The sequence below is a fragment of the Garra rufa genome, chromosome 23 (genome assembly GCF_049309525.1).
Source record: "Garra rufa chromosome 23, GarRuf1.0, whole genome shotgun sequence".
In the NCBI taxonomy this organism is placed as follows: domain Eukaryota; kingdom Metazoa; phylum Chordata; class Actinopteri; order Cypriniformes; family Cyprinidae; genus Garra; species Garra rufa.
The window spans coordinates 2,562,443-2,585,417 of NC_133383.1; the positions used below are offsets into that span (position 1 = coordinate 2,562,443).

General features: G+C 37.0%; 1 protein-coding gene and 1 pseudogene across 1 annotated transcript in view; one reads left to right on the plus strand and one right to left on the minus strand.

Moving 5' to 3' along the window:
- Nucleotides 1-22,975, plus strand: part of LOC141299823 (adenomatous polyposis coli protein-like) — a gene marked incomplete at its 3' end in the record, with an annotated part of 204,026 nt that overhangs the window by 22,065 nt on the left and 158,986 nt on the right. The window lies entirely within an intron of this gene.
- The window catches only part of LOC141299205 (C5a anaphylatoxin chemotactic receptor 2-like), a 35,586-nt pseudogene continuing 17,105 nt past the window's right edge, over nt 4,495-22,975 (minus strand).

Sequence of the window (22,975 nt, forward strand, 5' to 3'; positions counted from 1 at the left end):
TAAAAACATTTTCTATTGATATAAAGCAGGTTCATAACCCGTTTGCGATCGCAGGAGTTTAGTGTCAAAAAACTACATTTTGTATTTTTGTACTGTAACGACAATTACGTCTTGTCGATCTCCCGCATTTCTAATCAAATGCATTTTTATTGCATAGACCTTACCCTCAGATACCTGTCAACAATTGCAAGAAGTCTCCTTCAAAAAAAATCATGTCATTTTGAAATTCTGTAGCCTCAAATACTTGTCTGCCAATCAATAGCCTACGCTTTATGACAAATGCATGTTCAGCCCAGCCAGCCATATTCATATATGCAAACTTTATGTTCCGTTCAGCATCCGCGGCCAGTGTTTTTCACAAATAAAAACATTTTCTATTGATATAAAGCAGGTTCATAACCCGTTTGCGATCGCAGGAGTTTAGTGTCAAAAAACTACATTTTGTATTTTTGTACTGTAACGACAATTACGTCTTCTCGATCTCCCGCATTTCTAATCAAATGCATTTTTATTGTATAGACCTTACCCTCAGATACCTGTCAACATTCGCAGGAAGTCTGCTTCAAAAAAAAAATCATGTCATTTTGAAATTCTGTAGCCTCAAACACTTGTCTGCCAATCAATATGCTTTATGACAAATGCATTGTATGTTTATATGTGCAATCTTTATGTTCAGTTCAGCAACCGCGGCCAGTTTTTTTCACAAATAAAAACATTTTCTATTGATATAAAGCAGGTTCATAACCCGTTTGCGATCGCAGGAGTTTAGTGTCAAAAAAGTACATTATGTATTTATAAGAATTAATGTGTTTTGCAGTGAAGTTTTCTAAAGTTAATATTTTGTAGTTTCTTGTCTTTCACAGTTTGCTTCAGTTAAGAGTGTGATGATACAGTTCTGTCTGGGAATGTTTTGTCTGTCTGTTTCAGGGTTATCTGTCGTCAGGAAACCAGTTGAGTGCGGCTGCACTATCTTCCTCTCTTCCTTATAGTTGCCCTGGATCATCTGTAATTTTCCTTCCCATATGTAGAAGTATTTGCTTAAATGATATGTGAACCCCCGCCTACATGAAGGCTTGTAAGGGTGCTGTATAAAAGATGGGACTGCCCCATCTTCTTTGGTAGATAACAATAAACCAACTTGTATTAGAATTTGGTGTGTTGTTGTCTATCCCAAGCGCTTGTTGCTGATCCACTCGACAGACCTGAAAAACTGCAGTGACCCAGAAACGAGGTTCTAACAATTTGGTGACCCCGACGTGATGTCTCTGATCAGGTAAGACAAAGTATAGTTTGACTACCTGATTAGTGACATTACTATTACTGTGTGTCTGTAATTACGTACTTGGGCAAGACAGAGTATAGTCTGACTGTCTAACTGGTAATTACTGTTTAATTGCGTAACTCGGGCAAGACAGAGTATAGTCTGACTGTCTGATTAGCAATTACTGTTTAACTGCGTAGTAAGGTAAGACAGAGTATAGTCTGACTATCTGTACTGACGTAAGGTATACCCTCAGCGAGGCTGGGAAGAGCGCTATAAATCAAAATCGAAAACGAAATTAAAAGCAAAAGTGTGAGTCACGAGTTTCGGTCTGTCCCGTGGTGAGGTGAATATCTGTTTATATTATCTGTATATCTATCATGGGAGCCACCTATCCTAAACCAAATCCTGGCGAAACACCAAATGATTGGATGAATAGATGTAGTTGGGGTTTTTACACAAATTTATGGGTGAATAATTTAGCGGGTTGGACCGAAGCCAATGGGATGTATCCTACATATCCGCGAATGGGTTCTTTTGACCCAAATAATATGGCACAAGCTTTTCGATTGACATATAAAGGTGAAGGTGACCCTGAATGGGACCAAAAATATATGAAAGACGGGTATGATGTTTGGTTAAAAATGCAAACTGTATGGAATGATAAACAGGGTATTTCACTGCCAAAATCTGTCAGGAATGTGGTACCGAAAAAGCCGACAGTAAAAAACGACCAAAGCGACTCAATTTACAAACAAACTCTATCCAGTCTGTTTTCACATTCTCGCCATGCGCGCCGTCGCCTTATCCTGTACCCGCGCCTGTCGTGCCCGCGCTTACTTCCACAGCTCGCCGCGCGCCCCCACCAGCGCCCGTCGAGAAAATAAATGAAGCTCATTTATGGATACAAAACGACAGGGCCACATAGAGATAACTCCGCCATCCGTCTCGACTATGAAAGACATTTTGAGCATGTTATCAGAAGTGGACAAACCATTACACTTCGTGGAAATATTGATAAAATTGTCGTGGCACAGCCATTTCACTGGCGCAGATTATAAGTTCATAATAATGACAAAAATGGGTAATAAGTCTGATGAGACATATCTGCTCGAGGCTGTTCCCTGCCTAAAACCAGAAAATGATCGACCTAAATGTGTGTGTGTCCAACACACTGATAAAGACTCTTGCCTGGCTAAGACAACCTTGAAGATAGATAAAGCCTCTATGTGTGTGTGTGTGTGTGTGTCAGTCTCTATCTGCACTCAGTCTCTGTCTGCACTCCATCGAGAGTGTTGAAGCTGACTTCTGCTGATGAAACTGCAAACTATTTTCTTCAGTAAACAACAGCATCTTGTTGAAACACTTATTGAGGCCTCTTGTCTACCTCGCTCGTTAGCTATAGTAAAAACAAAGGGTCACTCGAATTTATACACAGATGAGGCTAAGGGTAACTCACTGGCTGACCTAAATGCAAAAAGGGCTGCTCAAGAGGGGCCTCCAAGCCCCCATGTTAATATAGCTGTAGTGTCAACCTCAAAAATGACGTCGTCAATGATTCCAGATGTTGACCTTGTCGCTGTCCAAAAAGCAGCAGCCGATAGTGACCATCAATTTTGGTCAGTTTTTTCTGCGTCTCAGGGACCTGATGACCTCTGGCGTGACAAAGATGGTCGACTGTGTTAACCTGCATCTGTTTTACCATTTCTCGTCCACGAATTTCATGGTACCACTCATCGCGGCCGAAGAGGGGTCATAGATACAATGCGGGGTTTATTTTGCGTCGACCAATTACCGCAAACGGTTAATGACATTCTTGACAGATGTTTAATTTGCGCTAAAAATAATATAAGCAAACCTCCAGCAAAACATCAACACCTGCCGAGGCCTAACCAACCGTTTACTGAGTGGCAGGTTGATTTCACACACATGCCCAAGAGGGGACCTTTTAAATACCTCTTGGTGCTTGTGGACAAATTTTCTAAGTGGGTAGAGGCCTTTCCATGTTCCAAAGAAAACGCCAATATGGTCGTGCAGTTAACAACCAAAGAAATCATACCCAGATATGGTATCCCGGTATCAATAGATTCCGATAAGGGCACACCTTTCACATCAAAAGTATCTTAACAAAAGATAAGAAAAGCAATGATTAGTATGAATACATCCGATTGGACAAGGGTCCTTCGAATTGTCTTAGCAGACCTAAGAATGATGCCTCAGCCAAATTTAGACAACTTATCACCCTATGAGGTGGTGATGGGCCGACCTTTCCCCATCCCTTGGCGCCACGGAATGGTAGGGATAGGTGTGGTGTTAACTGATCATATGTCTGAGTACTCTGTAGGCCTAATAGAAAAATTAACTGAGTTCTGGGAAAGGGTTAACATGAAACACCCTGAGATCCCTAAAGCTAACTCACACCCCTTTGAAGTGGGCAATCAAGTATTGATAAAGAAACTAAAAACCGGGGGCCTTAATGACTCTCTGTATGATGGGCCTACAGAGATACTAGCTGTGACCAGAACTGCTGTTTTAACTGATCTTTTTCCACAGTGGATTCATGCAACCAGAGTGAAACCCTTGAAATGAAGAATAATGTATTACAAGTACTAACTGTTTTTGTTTTCCAGAGCAATAATCTGTATTGTCCTAGCTGGACTCATGGTACCCAACGCTTCAAAGGAGGAGGCCAAAAGAAACCTCTTCTGGCAGTATGCAAACTGGATAGTGCGTCAACTGACCAATGAATCATGTGTGGTGTGTCAAGAATTATTCCGCACCGCAATAACTGTATCCTTGAAACCATTTGTCTATAACAATTTCACTGTGTTTTGTACATATTATACAGGGAAAATGTATGTATAATATATGTATATTCTCCTAGGTGTGTAAAGAGGGTAACAACTGCCTATACTGATGAAACTAAACGGTATAATTACTGTTGTATGAATGAAACGTGCAAGAAAGAAGGTAGTGCATCATGTAAAAATGAAACTGAAACTGTTGATGTAAAAAATTAGCCTGGTGTTACCAGAAGGCTTTATGTTTCCTTATTGTTTTAATGGGACATCAGGTGAAAGCGTGACAGGTATAAGTGCTACAAATTGCAAACAAATAATAAACCAAGGGCAGGGTATAGAAAGGTGGCTGCAAAGCTACTGTCCAAGGTTCGAGAGGGGCTCATGTGAGAAGAACACCGCAGCATGTGCTAAGGGAAATAATAGAACTGCTTGTTACACCTCTAGGAACACTGCCTGCATTGAATTGCTCACGCTCTGTGAAGATCCCTGGCCAGCGAAAGGTGCAGTGCTGGCTGATGACTGGTACTGGTACTGTGGTGAGGACACTGTAAACAACACGTACATAATGAGCTGGACAGGCCTCTGTGCACCAGTGCAGCTGCAACATCGTGTGACTGTTATGCATACACAACGTGATTTGTCTTTCAGGAGCAAACGATCAGTGGACAACGAGGACGTCCCTGATGAACATCAGATGAGGTCACACTGGACTCGGTTCTGGAAGTCTATGGTACCTCAGTTCGGCGTCTCTGACCTACTGAGACAACAGAACATCATGCATTATCGACTGGCATCCTTTGTTAACAGCACCACAGCTGCACTGGTAGGGGTACAAAGCGAGCTGCGTGCACTGAGACAGGTGGTCGTGCAAAACAGGTTGGCCCTGGACATGCTTCTTGCCCAGCAGGGAGGGGTTTGTTCTGTTGTAGGTGACAAATGCTGCACATACATACCTGCAAATGATGAGCCCGAGGGATCAATTGGCACTGCTGTAGCTACTATGAAGCAGATCTCATCCCAGATATATGAGGATGAGCTAAAGTCTAGAACTAACAATTGGAATTGGGGTATTCTCTCTAGCCTATTTGGCACGTTTGCACCTTATGTCTCAATGATAATACCGGTATTACTTATTTTGTTTTCATTGTGTATTTTTGGTCAATGCATTGTGAAATGTTTCACACAATGTATGTATACTATGGTGTCTGTTATCTCTGCAGGATATTGCCCACTGCCACAGAAGGATACTGGAGAATCCAGACTCTAGAGGAGAGTCTGGAAGAGGGGATTATAAGAATTAATGTGTTTTGCAGTGAAGTTTTCTAAAGTTAATATTTTGTAGTTTCTTGTCTTTCACAGTTTGCTTCAGTTAAGAGTGTGATGATACAGTTCTGTCTGGGAATGTTTTGTCTGTCTGTTTCAGGGTTATCTGTCGTCAGGAAACCAGTTGAGTGCGGCTGCACTATCTTCCTCTCTTCCTTATAGTTGCCCTGGATCATCTGTAATTTTCCTTCCCATATGTAGAAGTATTTGCTTAAATGATATGTGAACCCCCGCCTACATGAAGGCTTGTAAGGGTGCTGTATAAAAGATGGGACTGCCCCATCTTCTTTGGTAGATAACAATAAACCAACTTGTATTAGAATTTGGTGTGTTGTTGTCTATCCCAAGCGCTTGTTGCTGATCCACTCGACAGACCTGAAAAACTGCAGTGACCCAGAAACGAGGTTCTAACAGTATTTTTGTACTGTACGGACAATTACGTCTTCTCGATCTCCCGCATTTCTAATCAAATGCATTTTTATTGAATAGACCGTAACCTCAGATACCTCTCAACAATCGCACGAAGTCTGCTTCAAAAAAAATCATGTCATTTTGAAATTCTGTAGCCTCAAATACTTGTCTGCCAAAAAATACACTTTATGACAAATCCTCGTTATGTTTATATATGCAATCTTTATGTTCCGTTCAGCAACCGCGGCCAGTTTTTTTCACAAATAAAAACATTTTCTATCGATATAAAGCAGGTTCATAACCCGTTTGCGATCGCAGGAGTTTAGTGTCAAAAAACTACATTTTGTATTTTTGTACTGTAACGACAATTACGTCTTCTCGATCTCCCGCATTTCTAATCAAGTGCATTTTTATTGTATAGACCTTACCCTCAGATACCTGTCAACATTCGCAGGAAGTCTGCTTCAAAAAAAAATCAAGTCATTTTGAAATTCTGTAGCCTCAAATACTTGTCTGCCAATCAATATCCTACGCTTTATGACAAATGCATGTTATATTCATATATTCAATCTTTATGCTCCGTTCAGCAATCACAGGCAGTTTTTTCACGAATAAAAACATTTTCTATTGATATAAAGCAGGTTCATAACCCGTTTGCGATCGCAGGAGTTTAGTGTAAAAAAACTACATTTTGTATTTTTGTACTGTAACGACAATTACGTCTTCTCGATCTCCCGCATTTCTAATCAAATGCATTTTTATTGTATAGACCTTACCCTCAGATACCTGTCAACATTCGCAGGAAGTCTGCTTCAAAAAAAAAAATCATGTCATTTTGAAATTCTGTAGCCTCAAACACTTGTCTGCCAATCAATATGCTTTATGACAAATGCATGGTATGTTTATATGTGCAATCTTTATGTTCAGTTCAGCAACCGCGGCCAGTTTTTTTTCACAAATAAAAACATTTTCTATTGATATAAAGCAGGTTCATAACCCGTTTGCGATCGCAGGAGTTTAGTGTCAAAAAACTACATTTTGTATTTTTGTACTGTAACGACAATTACGCAGTGGCGGTTCTACACGGAGGCCAAGGGAGGCCCGTGCCCCTGTAGACATATCCTTGGCCACCCCTGTGGCCCCCCCTACTGACCAAATAAAAAAATTAATTAATCATGGTTTTACACACGAGCGCCAAAAGCGGAACTAATGCGACACATCGTTCTACTTACATGGGTAAATTAGAGCGGCGCACACAAACACTGCAGCAACAATTAGAACTACTCTTGGATAGAGGAGCTACGATTTATTTCTCCTGTTGCAAGAGTCGAAGGTAAGCAAAACAATTTCATTTCGTGAGTGACTTGTTGTTCTTGCACATAACCGTGTTACTTTTGTTTTTCACACTGATAATTAAATCAAGTTTGTAAATGGCTTTGTAAAATCTTTGTTAACGTTAGTTAATAAAAATATACAGCTGTTCATTGTTAGTTCATGATCAAGTGCCGGTTCAGTTCTGCTGAAATTCTACACCTCTGAGAACAATCTCATTAAAACAAAGAAAGTGTAGACATGATGTAAATAAGAGATTAATTGTATTGTGTAAATGTGATTTTATTACCTTTTATTAACTTTGAGAGATTGCGATGAACTACAGTAATGTATGAGTGACAGCTTTCCAGTGATTGTAAGGGGAGCGCGCACTTTTAAGACTATAATTAATTCAGAATTTGAATTCATTTATTCACGGATTCACTCTCTGATAACGCAACATCGCCATTGCTATCGTGCAGCACATAGGCTATACATCAGTTACACAAACTAAGAGAAGGTAAAGCAGGTGCTTACTCATCAAAATATGTCTAAACAGCCGCACTGCACGTGTCGACACGCGCCCGTGAGTAAACATTTTTTTTCTTTCACCATGCAGCAAACGTAAAAAAAATTAAACCGTTTAACTTATAGTAAAAATCGGTTAAAATTCTTACTGTCGGTTAACAGTGAACGGTCAATATGAGCATCCCTAAAATGTTTGTATGATTTTAAAGTAAAATAAAGTTTATAATCTTTAAATATCACTTGTTGTCATTTTTTAATGTGCCCCTCTGGTTAAACACTGGCCCCTTCTTGGCCCCCCTAGTCAAATTTGTCTAGAACCGCCACTGCAATTACGTCTTGTCGATCTCCCGCATTTCTAATCAAATGCATTTTTATTGTATAGACCTTACCCTCAGATACCTGTCAACAATTGCAAGAAGTCTCCTTCAAAAAAAATCATGTCATTTTGAAATTCTGTAGCCTCAAATACTTGTCTGCCAATCAATAGCCTACGCTTTATGACAAATGCATGTTCAGCCCAGCCAGCCATATTCATATATGCAAACTTTATGTTCCGTTCAGCATCCGCGGCCAGTGTTTTTCACAAATAAAAACATTTTCTATTGATATAAAGCAGGTTCATAACCCGTTTGCGATCGCAGGAGTTTAGTGTCAAAAAAGTACATTATGTATTTTTGTACTGTACGGACAATTACGTCTTCTCGGTCTCCCGCATTTCTAATCAAATGCATTTTTATTGAATAGACCGTAACCTCAGATACCTGTCAACAATCGCACGAAGTCTGCTTAAAAAAAAATCATGTCATTTTGAAATTCTGTAGCCTCAAATACTTGTCTGCCAAAAAAATACACTTTATGACAAATCCTCGTTATGTTTATATATGCAATCTTTATGTTCAGTTCAGCAACCGCGGCCAGTTTTTTTTCACAAATAAAAACATTTTCAATATATATAAAGCAGGTTCATAACTCGTTTGCGATCCCAGGAGTTTAGTGTCAAAAAAGTACATTTTGTATTTTTGTACTGTAACGACAATTACGTCTTGTCGATCTCCCGCATTTCTAATCAAATGCATTTTTATTGTATAGACCTTACCCTCAGATACCTTTCAACAATCGCACGAAGTCTGCCTCAAAAAAAAATCATGTCATTTTGAAATTCTGTAGCCTCAAATTTGTCTGCCAAAAAATACACTTCATGACAAATGCATGTTATATTCATATAGAGTGGTGGGAGTAACGCATTACAAAAGTAATATATTAAAGTAGTATATCACTTTTTGCTGTAACGCGGTAATATAAGGCATTACTAATACAATTTGGGCAATAATATTACCTGTTACAATCTCAGTAAAGCACCTTACAACAACATATTTTAACTTAAAGTTAGTTTGTGAATTAAAAAAAATCCACGGGTAAAATAGTTTGTCTTCCTGTTGCTCAAATTCGATGGTTGAGATGACTGCAGAGACGGATTCATGTGTGAGATGGACACACTCCTTTTATGGAAATAAAAGTAGAGGCATTGCAGTTTTGAATGATCTGTGCCACCAAAAATGATGGAGTTGTTCCGCTGTTCGATTGCGCCGGCGCCTCACGCACACACACAGGATTGCAAACGTTGCAGTCTGTTCATTATAAGAATAAAATACAGTCAACCAAACATAGAAACACTGGTAAAATTAAATAGTGCGTACTGCGTAGTACAATCCGTGAAGTTCAGCCTGAGCTCGGGCCAAATTTGCTCATGTGTGGAGGATGTTTTTAAGCGGGTTAAGTACAAATCCTGGTTTATATAATAGTTTAGTATTCAAATACATCACCAATATGGACACTGTTAATTGGATTCATGCCGAATGAGAGAGGTAGGCTGCACCAGAAAAACGCGTTTGCTTTTAGTTTCGCTTTTACCCTCATTCGTTTTGGGTTGTTTAGCAACTTATATTCTTCATTCTTGTTTTGTTCTGACAACCGTTTAAAATAGCCTATAGGCTATTATTTTGTTTAATGGTTGCACATTATAACACTTCGCTTTATTTTACAGGTGTTATTTAATCTGTAGCCTCAAATACTTGTCTGGCAAAAAAAAAAAAACGCTTTATGACAAATGCATGTTATATTCATATATGCAATCTTTATGCTCCGTTCAGCAACCACAGGCAGTTTTTTCACAAATAAAAACATTTTCTATTGATATAAAGCAGGTTCATAACCCGTTTGCGATCGCAGGAGTTTAGTGTCAAAAAAGTACATTTTGTATTTACTCACTGTAACAACAATTACGTCTTCTCGATCTCCCGCATTTCTAATCAAATGCATTTTTATTGAATAGACCGTAACCTCAGATACCTCTCAACAATCGCACGAAGTCTGCTTCAAAAAAAATCATGTCATTTTGAAATTCTGTAGCCTCAAATACTTGTCTGCCAATCAATATGCTTTATGACAAATGCATGGTATGTTTATATGTGCAATCTTTATGTTCAGTTCAGCAACCGCGGCCAGTTTTTTTTCACAAATAAAAACATTTTCTATTGATATAAAGCAGGTTCATAACCCGTTTGCGATCGCAGGAGTTTAGTGTCAAAAAACTACATTTTGTATTTTTGTACTGTAACGACAATTACGTCTTGTCGATCTCCCGCATTTCTAATCAAATGCATTTTTATTGCATAGACCTTACCCTCAGATACCTGTCAACAATTGCAAGAAGTCTCCTTCAAAAAAAAATCATGTCATTTTGAAATTCTGTAGCCTCAAATACTTGTCTGCCAAAAAATACACTTTATGACAAATCCTCGTTATGTTTATATATGCAATCTTTATGTTCCGTTCAGCAACCGCGGCCAGTTTTTTTCACAAATAAAAACATTTTCTATTGATATAAAGCAGGTTCATAACCCGTTTGCGATCGCAGGAGTTTAGTGTAAAAAAACTACATTTTGTATTTTTGTACTGTAACGACAATTACGTCTTCTCGATCTCCCGCATTTCTAATCAAATGCATTTTTATTGTATAGACCTTACCCTCAGATACCTGTCAACATTCGCAGGAAGTCTGCTTCAAAAAAAAAAATAATGTCATTTTGAAATTCTGTAGCCTCAAACACTTGTCTGCCAATCAATATGCTTTATGACAAATGCATGGTATGTTTATATGTGCAATCTTTATGTTCAGTTCAGCAACCGCGGCCAGTTTTTTTTCACAAATAAAAACATTTTCTATTGATATAAAGCAGGTTCATAACCCGTTTGCGATCGCAGGAGTTTAGTGTCAAAAAACTACATTTTGTATTTTTGTACTGTAACGACAATTACGTCTTGTCGATCTCCCGCATTTCTAATCAAATGCATTTTTATTGTATAGACCTTACCCTCAGATACCTGTCAACAATTGCAAGAAGTCTCCTTCAAAAAAAATCATGGCTGGGTTCTCCGAAACCACCTTAACGCTACGTCGTTCTTAAGTTGTACCTTAAGAAGTACCTTATCGTTAATATGTGTTTTCCGAAACCTTCTTTGTTAAGTATACCTTCTGTAAGTCATACGTTCGAAAGGCTGGTCTGGAGCGCTCTTAGCTATACCTTACCGCTGCTGACGGTTCATACCGCTAGTGGGCACCACGCAAAAAGCTTTTTTACATCGCAGTTTAATTACAAATAGAAAATTTTATATGAACATTTAATATAAAATCTGATTTAGAATTAAAATTGCATTTTTTACTTTACTTTAAAATTTTACACATAAAATACTTAAGTTGTTATAGCCTACTACACCCAGTGTCAAGTCAAGTCACCTTTATTTATATACCACTTTTAACAATACAGATTGTGTCAAAGCAACTGCACAGTATTTAAACAGAACAATAGTTTTTTAAGTAACGCATTATTGTAGATAATCAATTTTCAGTTAAAGGCAGTTCATCAATGAATTCAGTGATATCATCATCCAGTTCAGTTCAAATAGTATACGATATCGCTGGAAAATGTCCCCAACTAAGCAAGCCAGAGGCGACAGCGGCAAGGAACCAAAACTCCACAGGTGACAGAAATGGAGAAAAAACCTTGGGAGAAACCAGGCTCAGTCGGGGGACCAGTTCTCCTCTGGCCAGTGTATGGAAGTGTTTTCATTAATAAAGTTTCCATGGTTGTTAGCTTTTTTTAATTACTCGAGGCACATCAGCGGGCGAACCATTTGACAGAAAAGGCTATGCGTCTATATAAAGAAAGATGAGTTTACACAAACTTTATAGCTATGGCAGCGAGACAGTGAGTACTTGTTTTAAATCAAAGACGGCGCCGGAGAGTAATAGTGTGTAATGCATACGCCAAAGTCCAATTTTGCGTGCGATACGCCAATCCTTCCCATTAACTTCAATGAAGAGAGGATGCATACAAATACCACGCATCATCTTTTATATCATCTATATAAAAGATGATGCGTGGTATTTATACGCATCCTCTCTCCATTGAAGTTAATTGGAAGGATTGGCGTATCATATGCACGCAAAATTGGACTTTGGCTTATGCATTACACGCTATTGCAAAGTCGTATTTTTCGTACGCAAAATGATGAGAATAAGTTGAAACACATACACATGTATTTCTGCATGTACATATTTCAGTGAGCCCCGATAAATGCAGTTTGTACTATTTCTAAAACGCTTCTTTATAAAAAGTATTGTTTTCTCAATACTTTACCTATACCGCTGTGAAGGAAAGAGCGCACAATCGATCACCGAGGCATCGATATCAACCTATTCAGCACCTCCACCATGGACAGCACCTGCTAAGGTCGCACTTAAGAAGGTTTACCTTAAGCAATATCCTAAGGTATAGTTTGGAGAACACACGTAGGAAAGGTATACCTGTAGTTAAGGTGTACCTTTTGAGTCTTCGTAGCACGCTAAGAGACAACGTTATCGGAGAACGCAGCCATGATTTTTTTTGAAGCAGACTTCGTGCGATTGTTGAGAGGTATCTGAGGGTAAGGTCTATACAATAAAAATGCATTTGATTAGAAATGCGGGAGATCGACAAGACGTAATTGTCGTTACAGTACAAAAATACAAAATGTACTTTTTTGACACTAAACTCCTGCGATCGCAAACGAGTTATGAACCTGCTTTATATCAATAGAAAATGTTTTTATTTGTGAAAAAACTGGCCGCGGATGCTGAACGGAACATAAAGATTGCATACATAAACATAACCAGGATTTGTCATAAAGTGTATTTTTTGGCAGACAAGTAGGCTATTTGAGGCTACAGAATTTCAATATGACATGATTTTTTTTTGAAGCAGACTTCGTGCGATTGTTGAGAGGTATCTGAGGTTACGGTCTATTCAATAAAAATGCATTTGATTAGAAATGCGGGAGATCGAGAAGACGTAATTGTTGTTACAGTGAGTAAATACAAAATGTAGTTTTTTGACACTAAACTCCTGCGATCGCAAACGGGTTATGAACCTGCTTTATATCAACAGAAAATGTTTTTATTTGTGAAAAAAAAACTGGCCGCGGATGCTGAACGGAACATAAAGATTGCATATATAAACATAACGAGGATTTGTCATAAAGTGCATTTTTTGGCAGACAAGTATTTGAGGCTACAGAATTTCAAAATGACATGATTTTTTTTTGAAGCAGACTTCTTGCAATTGTTGACAGGTATCTGAGGGTAAGGTCTATACAATAAAAATGCATTTGATTAGAAATGCGGGAGATCGAGAAGACGTAATTGTTGTTACAGTGAAAAAATACATAATGTACTTTTTTGACACTAAACTCCTGCGATTGCAAACGGGTTATGAACCTGCTTTATATCGATAGAAAATGTTTTTATTTGTGAAAAAAACTGGCCACGGTTGCTGAACGGAACATAAAGTTTGCATATATGAATATGGCTGGCTGGGCTGAACATGCATTTGTCATAAAGCGTAGGCTATTGATTGGCAGACAAGTATTTGAGGCTACAGAATTTCAAAATGACATGATTTTTTTTTTGTAGGAGACTTCTTGCAATTGTTGACAGGTATCTGAGGGTAAGGTCTATACAATAAAAATGCATTTGATTAGAAATGCGGGAGATCGACAAGACGTAATTGTCCATACAGTACAAAAATACAAAATGTACTTTTTTGACACTAAACTCCTGCGATCGCAAACGGGTTATGAACCTGCTTTATATCAATAGAAAATGTTTTTATTCGTGAAAAAAACTGGCCGCGGTTGCTGAACGTAACATAAAGATTGAATATATGAATATAACATGCATTTGTCATAAAGCGTAGGCTATTGATTGGCAGACAAGTATTTGAGGCTACAGAATTTCAAAATGACATGATTTTTTTTGAAGGAGACTTCTTGCAATTGTTGACAGGTATCTGAGGGTAAGGTCTATACAATAAAAATACATTTGATTAGAAATGCGGGAGATCGACAAGACGTAATTGTCGTTACAGTACAAAAATACATAATGTACTTTTTTGACACTAAACTCCTGCGATCGCAAACGGGTTATGAACCTGCTTTATATCAATAGAAAATGTTTTTATTTGTGAAAAAAACTGGCCGCGGATGCTGAACGGAACATAAAGATTGCATATATAAACATAACTAGGATTTGTCATAAAGTGTATTTTTTGGCAGACAAGTATTTGAGGCTACAGAATTTCAAAATGACATGATTTTTTTTTAAGCAGACTTCGTGCGATTGTTGAGAGGTATCTGAGGTTACGGTCTATTCAATAAAAATGCATTTGATTAGAAATGCTGGAGATCGAGAAGACGTAATTGTCCGTACAGTACAAAAATACATAATGTACTTTTTTGACACTAAATTCCTGCGATCGCAAACGAGTTATGAACCTGCTTTATATCAATAGAAAATGTTTTTATTCGTGAAAAAACTGCCTGTGGTTGCTGAACGGAGCATAAAGATTGAATATATGAATATAACATGCTTTTGTCATAAAGCGTAGGATATTGATTGGCAGACAAGTATTTGAGGCTACAGAATTTCAAAATGACTTGATTTTTTTTCGAAGCAGACTTCCTGCGAATGTTGACAGGTATCTGAGGGTAAGGTCTATACAATAAAAATGCATTTGATTAGAAATGCGGGAGATCGAGAAGACGTAATTGTCGTTACAGTACAAAAATACATAATGTAGTTTTTTGACACTAAACTCCTGCGATCGCAAACGGGTTATGAACCTGCTTTATATCAATAGAAAATGTTTTTATTTGTGAAAAAAACTGGCCGCGGATGCTGAACGGAACATAAAGTTTGCATATATGAATATGGCTGGCTGAGCTGAACATGCATTTGTCATAAAGCGTAGGCTATTGATTGGCAGACAAGTATTTGAGGCTACAGAATTTCAAAATGACATGATTTTTTTTGAAGGAGACTTCTTGCAATTGTTGACAGGTATCTGAGGGTAAGGTCTATACAATAAAAATGCATTTGATTAGAAATGCGGGAGATCGACAAGACGTAATTGTCGTTACAGTACAAAAATACAAAATGTACTTTTTTGACACTAAACTCCTGCGATCGCAAACGAGTTATGAACCTGCTTTATATCAATAGAAAATGTTTTTATTTGTGAAAAAAACTGGCCGCGGATGCTGAACGGAACATAAAGATTGCATATATAAACATAACGAGGATTTGTCATAAAGTGTATTTTTTGGCAGACAAGTATTTGAGGCTACAGAATTTCAAAATGACATGATTTTTTTTGAAGCAGACTTCGTGCGATTGTTGAGAGGTATCTGAGGTTATGGTCTATTCAATAAAAATGCATTTGATTAGAAATGCGGGAGATCGAGAAGACGTAAATGTTGTTACAGTGAGTAAATACAAAATGTACTTTTTTGACACTAAACTCCTGCGATCGCAAACGGGTTATGAACCTGCTTTATATCAACAGAAAATGTTTTTATTTGTGAAAAAAAACTGGCCGCGGTTGCTGAACTGAACATAAAGATTGCATATATAAACATAACGAGGATTTGTCATAAAGTGCATTTTTTGGCAGACAAGTATTTGAGGCTACAGAATTTCAAAATGACATGATTTTTTTTTGAAGCAGACTTCTTGCAATTGTTGACAGGTATCTGAGGGTAAGGTCTATACAATAAAAATGCATTTGATTAGAAATGCGGGACATCGAGAAGACGTAATTGTTGTTACAGTGAAAAAATACATAATGTACTTTTTTGACACTAAACTCCTGCGATCGCAAACGGGTTATGAACTTGCTTTATATCGATAGAAAATGTTTTTATTTGTGAAAAAAACTGGCCACGGTTGCTGAACGGAACATAAAGTTTGCATATATAAACATAACGAGGATTTGTCATAAAGTGTATTTTTTGGCAGACAAGTATTTGAGGCTACAGAAGTTCAAAATGACATGATTTTTTTTGAAGCAGACTTCGTGCGATTGTTGAGAGGTATCTGAGGGTAAGGTCTATACAATAAAAATGCATTTGATTAGAAATGCGGGAGATCGACAAGACGTAATTGTCCATACAGTACAAAAATACAAAATGTACTTTTTTGACACTAAACTCCTGCGATCGCAAACGAGTTATGAACCTGCTTTATATCAATAGAAAATGTTTTTATTTGTGAAAAAAACTGGCCGCGGTTGCTGAACGGAACATATAGATTGCATATATAAACATAACTAGGATTTGTCATAAAGTGTATTTTTTGGCAGACAAGTATTTGAGGCTACAGAAGTTCAAAATGACATGATTTTTTTTGAAGCAGACTTCGTGCGATTGTTGAGAGGTATCTGAGGTTACGGTCTATTCAATAAAAAATGCAATTTGATTAGAAATGCTGGAGATCGAGAAGACGTAATTGTCCGTACAGTACAAAAATACATAATGTACTTTTTTGACACTAAACTCCTGCGATCACAAACGGGTTATGAACCTGCTTTATATCAATAGAAAATGTTTTTATTCGTGAAAAAAACTGGCCGCGGTTGCTGAATGGAACATAAAGATTGAATATATGAATATGGCTGGCTGGGCTGAACATGCATTTGTCATAAAGCGTAGGCTATTGATTGGCAGACAAGTATTTGAGGCTACAGAATTTCAAAATGACATGATTTTTTTTTGAAGGAGACTTCTTGCAATTGTTGACAGGTATCTGAGGGTAAGGTCTATACAATAAAAATGCATTTGATTAGAAATGCGGGAGATCGACAAGACGTAATTGTCGTTACAGTACAAAAATACATAATGTACTTTTTTGACACTAAACTCCTGCGATCGCAAACGGGTTATGAACCTGCTATATATCAATAGAAAATGCTTTTATTTGTGAAAAAAACTGGCCGCGGATGCTGAACGGAACATAAAGATTGCATATATAAACATAACGAGGATTTGTCATAAAGTGTATTTTTTGGCAGACAAGTATTTGAGGCTACAGAATTTCAAAATGACATGATTTTTTTTTTGAAGCAGACTTCGTGCGATTGTTGAGAGGTATCTGAGGTTACGGTCTATTCAATAAAAATGCATTTGATTAGAAATGCGGGAGATCGAGAAGACATAAATGTTGTTACAGTGAGTAAATACAAAATGTACTTTTTTGACACTAAACTCCTGCGATCGCAAACGAGTTATGAACCTGCTTTATATCAATAGAAAATGTTTTTATTCGTGAAAAAACTGCCTGTGATTGCTGAACGGAGCATAAAGATTGAATATATGAATATAACATGCATTTGTCATAAAGCGTAGGATATTGATTGGCAGACAAGTATTTGAGGCTACAGAATTTCAAAATGACTTGATTTTTTTTTTAAGCAGACTTCCTGCGAATGTTGACAGGTATCTGAGGGTAAGGTCTATACAATAAAAATGCATTTGATTAGAAATGCGGGAGATCGAGAAGACGTAATTGTCGTTACAGTACAAAAATACAAAATGTAGTTTTTTGACACTAAACTCCTGCGATCGCAAACGGGTTATGAACCTGCTTTATATCGATAGAAAATGTTTTTATTTGTGAAAAAAAACTGGCCGCGGTTGCTGAACGGAACATAAAGATTGCATATAAACATAACGAGGATTTGTCATAAAGTGTATTTTTTGGCAGACAAGTATTTGAGGCTACAGAATTTCAAAATGACATGATTTTTTTTGAAGCAGACTTCGTGCGATTGTTGAGAGGTATCTGAGGTTACGGTCTATTCAATAAAAATGCATTTGATTAGAAATGCGGGAGATCGAGAAGACGTAATTGTCCATACAGTACAAAAATACATAATGTACTTTTTTGACACTAAACTCCTGCGATCGCAAACGGGTTATGAACCTGCTTTATATCAATAGAAAATGTTTTTATTTGTGAAAAAAACTGGCCGCGGTTGCTGAACTGAACATAAAGATTGCACATATAAACATACCATTGCATTTGTCATAAAGCATATTGATTGGCAGACAAGTGTTTGAGGCTACAGAATTTCAAAATGACATGATTTTTTTTTTGAAGCAGACTTCCTGCGAATGTTGACAGGTATCTGAGGGTAAGGTCTATACAATAAAAATGCATTTGATTAGAAATGCGGGAGATCGAGAAGACGTAATTGTCGTTACAGTACAAAAATACAAAATGTAGTTTTTTGACACTAAACTCCTGCGATCACAAACGGGTTATGAACCTGCTTTATATCAATAGAAAATGTTTTTATTCGTGAAAAAAACTGGCCGCGGTTGCTGAACGGAACATAAAGATTGAATATATGAATATAACATGCATTTGTCATAAAGCGTAGGCTATTGATTGGCAGACAAGTATTTGAGGCTACAGAATTTCAAAATGACATGATTTTTTTTGAAGGAGACTTCTTGCAATTGTTGACAGGTATCTGAGGGTAAGGTCTATACAATAAAAATGCATTTGATTAGAAATGCGGGAGATCGACAAGACCTAATTGTCGTTACAGTACAAAAATACATAATGTACTTTTTTGACACTAAACTCCTGCGATCGCAAACGGGTTATGAACCTGCTTTATATCAATAGAAAATGTTTTTATTTGTGAAAAAAACTGGCCGCAGATGCTGAACAGAACATAAAGATTGCATATATAAACATAACTAGGATTTGTCATAAAGTGTATTTTTTGGCAGACAAGTATTTGAGGCTACAGAATTTCAAAATGACATGATTTTTTTTGAAGCAGACTTCGTGCGATTGTTGAGAGGTATCTGAGGTTACGGTCTATACAATAAAAATGCATTTGATTAGAAATGCGGGAGATCGACAAGACGTAATTGTCCATACAGTACAAAAATACAAAATGTACTTTTTTGACACTAAACTCCTGCGATCGCAAACGAGTTATGAACCTGCTTTATATCAATAGAAAATGTTTTTATTTGTGAAAAAAACTGGCCGCGGTTGCTGAACGGAACATAAAGATTGCATATATAAACATAACGAGGATTTGTCATAAAGTGTATTTTTTGGCAGACAAGTATTTGAGGCTACAGAATTTCAAAATGACATGATTTTTTTTTGAAGCAGACTTCTTGCAATTGTTGACAGGTATCTGAGGGTAAGGTCTATACAATAAAAATGCATTTGATTAGAAATGCGGGACATCGAGAAGACGTAATTGTTGTTACAGTGAAAAAATACATAATGTACTTTTTTGACACTAAACTCCTGCGATCGCAAACGGGTTATGAACTTGCTTTATATCGATAGAAAACGTTTTTATTTGTGAAAAAAACTGGCCACGGTTGCTGAACGGAACATAAAGTTTGCATATATGAATATGGCTGGCTGGGCTGAACATGCATTTGTCATAAAGCGTAGGCTATTGATTGGCAGACAAGTATTTGAGGCTACAGAATTTCAAAATGACATGATTTTTTTTTGTAGGAGACTTCTTGCAATTGTTGACAGGTATCTGAGGGTAAGGTCTATACAATAAAAATGCATTTGATTAGAAATGCGGGAGATCGACAAGACGTAATTGTCCATACAGTACAAAAATACAAAATGTACTTTTTTGACACTAAACTCCTGCGATCGCAAACGAGTTATGAACCTGCTTTATATCAATAGAAAATGTTTTTATTTGTGAAAAAAACTGGCCGCGGTTGCTGAACGGAACATATAGATTGCATATATAAACATAACTAGGATTTGTCATAAAGTGTATTTTTTGGCAGACAAGTATTTGAGGCTACAGAAGTTCAAAATGACATGATTTTTTTTGAAGCAGACTTCGTGCGATTGTTGAGAGGTATCTGAGGTTACGGTCTATTCAATAAAAAATGCATTTGATTAGAAATGCTGGAGATCGAGAAGACGTAATTGTCCGTACAGTACAAAAATACATAATGTACTTTTTTGACACTAAACTCCTGCGATCACAAACGGGTTATGAACCTGCTTTATATCAATAGAAAATGTTTTTATTCGTGAAAAAAACTGGCCGCGGTTGCTGAACTGAACATAAAGATTGAATATATGAATATGGCTGGCTGGGCTGAACATGCATTTGTCATAAAGCGTAGGCTATTGATTGGCAGACAAGTATTTGAGGCTACAGAATTTCAAAATGACATGATTTTTTTTTGTAGGAGACTTCTTGCAATTGTTGACAGGTATCTGAGGGTAAGGTCTATACAATAAAAATGCATTTGATTAGAAATGCGGGAGATCGACAAGACGTAATTGTCCATACAGTACAAAAATACAAAATGTACTTTTTTGACACTAAACTCCTGCGATCGCAAACGAGTTATGAACCTGCTTTATATCAATAGAAAATGTTTTTATTTGTGAAAAAAACTGGCCGCGGTTGCTGAACGGAACATATAGATTGCATATATAAACATAACTAGGATTTGTCATAAAGTGTATTTTTTGGCAGACAAGTATTTGAGGCTACAGAAGTTCAAAATGACATGATTTTTTTTGAAGCAGACTTCGTGCGATTGTTGAGAGGTATCTGAGGTTACGGTCTATTCAATAAAAAATGCATTTGATTAGAAATGCTGGAGATCGAGAAGACGTAATTGTCCGTACAGTACAAAAATACATAATGTACTTTTTTGACACTAAACTCCTGCGATCACAAACGGGTTATGAACCTGCTTTATATCAATAGAAAATGTTTTTATTCGTGAAAAAAACTGGCCGCGGTTGCTGAACTGAACATAAAGATTGAATATATGAATATGGCTGGCTGGGCTGAACATGCATTTGTCATAAAGCATAGGCTATTGATTGGCAGACAAGTATTTGAGGCTACAGAATTTCAAAATGACATGATTTTTTTTTGAAGGAGACTTCTTGCAATTGTTGACAGGTATCTGAGGGTAAGGTCTATACAATAAAAATGCATTTGATTAGAAATGCGGGAGATCGACAAGACGTAATTGTCGTTACAGTACAAAAATACATAATGTACTTTTTTGACACTAAACTCCTGCGATCGCAAACGGGTTATGAACCTGCTTTATATCAATAGAAAATGTTTTTATTTGTGAAAAAAACTGGCCGCGGTTGCTGAACGGAACATATAGATTGCATATATAAACATAACTAGGATTTGTCATAAAGTGTATTTTTTGGCAGACAAGTATTTGAGGCTACAGAATTTCAAAATGACATGATTTTTTTTGAAGCAGACTTCGTGCGATTGTTGAGAGGTATCTGAGGTTACGGTCTATTCAATAAAAAATGCATTTGATTAGAAATGCTGGAGATCGAGAAGACGTAATTGTCCGTACAGTACAAAAATACATAATGTACTTTTTTGACACTAAACTCCTGCGATCACAAACGGGTTATGAACCTGCTTTATATCAATAGAAAATGTTTTTATTCGTGAAAAAAACTGGCCGCGGTTGCTGAACTGAACATAAAGATTGAATATATGAATATGGCTGGCTGGGCTGAACATGCATTTGTCATAAAGCATAGGCTATTGATTGGCAGACAAGTATTTGAGGCTACAGAATTTCAAAATGACATGATTTTTTTTTGAAGGAGACTTCTTGCAATTGTTGACAGGTATCTGAGGGTAAGGTCTATACAATAAAAATGCATTTGATTAGAAATGCGGGAGATCGACAAGACGTAATTGTCGTTACAGTACAAAAATACATAATGTACTTTTTTGACACTAAACTCCTGCGATCGCAAACGGGTTATGAACCTGCTATATATCAATAGAAAATGCTTTTATTTGTGAAAAAAACTGGCCGCGGATGCTGAACGGAACATAAAGATTGCATATATAAACATAACGAGGATTTGTCATAAAGTGTATTTTTTGGCAGACAAGTATTTGAGGCTACAGAATTTCAAAATGACATGATTTTTTTTTTGAAGCAGACTTCGTGCGATTGTTGAGAGGTATCTGAGGTTACGGTCTATTCAATAAAAATGCATTTGATTAGAAATGCGGGAGATCGAGAAGACATAAATGTTGTTACAGTGAGTAAATACAAAATGTACTTTTTTGACACTAAACTCCTGCGATCGCAAACGGGTTATGAACCTGCTTTATATCAATAGAAAATGTTTTTATTCGTGAAAAAACTGCCTGTGATTGCTGAACGGAGCATAAAGATTGAATATATGAATATAACATGCATTTGTCATAAAGCGTAGGATATTGATTGGCAGACAAGTATTTGAGGCTACAGAATTTCAAAATGACTTGATTTTTTTTGAAGCAGACTTCCTGCGAATGTTGACAGGTATCTGAGGGTAAGGTCTATACAATAAAAATGCATTTGATTAGAAATGCGGGAGATCGAGAAGACGTAATTGTCTTTACAGTACAAAAATACAAAATGTAGTTTTTTGACACTAAACTCCTGCGATCGCAAACGGGTTATGAACCTGCTTTATATCGATAGAAAATGTTTTTATTTGTGAAAAAAACTGGCCGCGGTTGCTGAACGGAACATAAAGATTGCATATATAAACATAACGAGGATTTGTCATAAAGTGTATTTTTTGGCAGACAAGTATTTGAGGCTACAGAATTTCAAAATGACATGATTTTTTTTGAAGCAGACTTCGTGCGATTGTTGAGAGGTATCTGAGGTTACGGTCTATTCAATAAAAATGCATTTGATTAGAAATGCGGGAGATCGAGAAGACGTAATTGTCCGTACAGTACAAAAATACATAATGTACTTTTTTGACACTAAACTCCTGCGATCGCAAACGGGTTATAAACCTGCTTTATATCAATAGAAAATGTTTTTATTTGTGAAAAAAACTGGCCGCGGTTGCTGAACTGAACATAAAGATTGCACATATAAA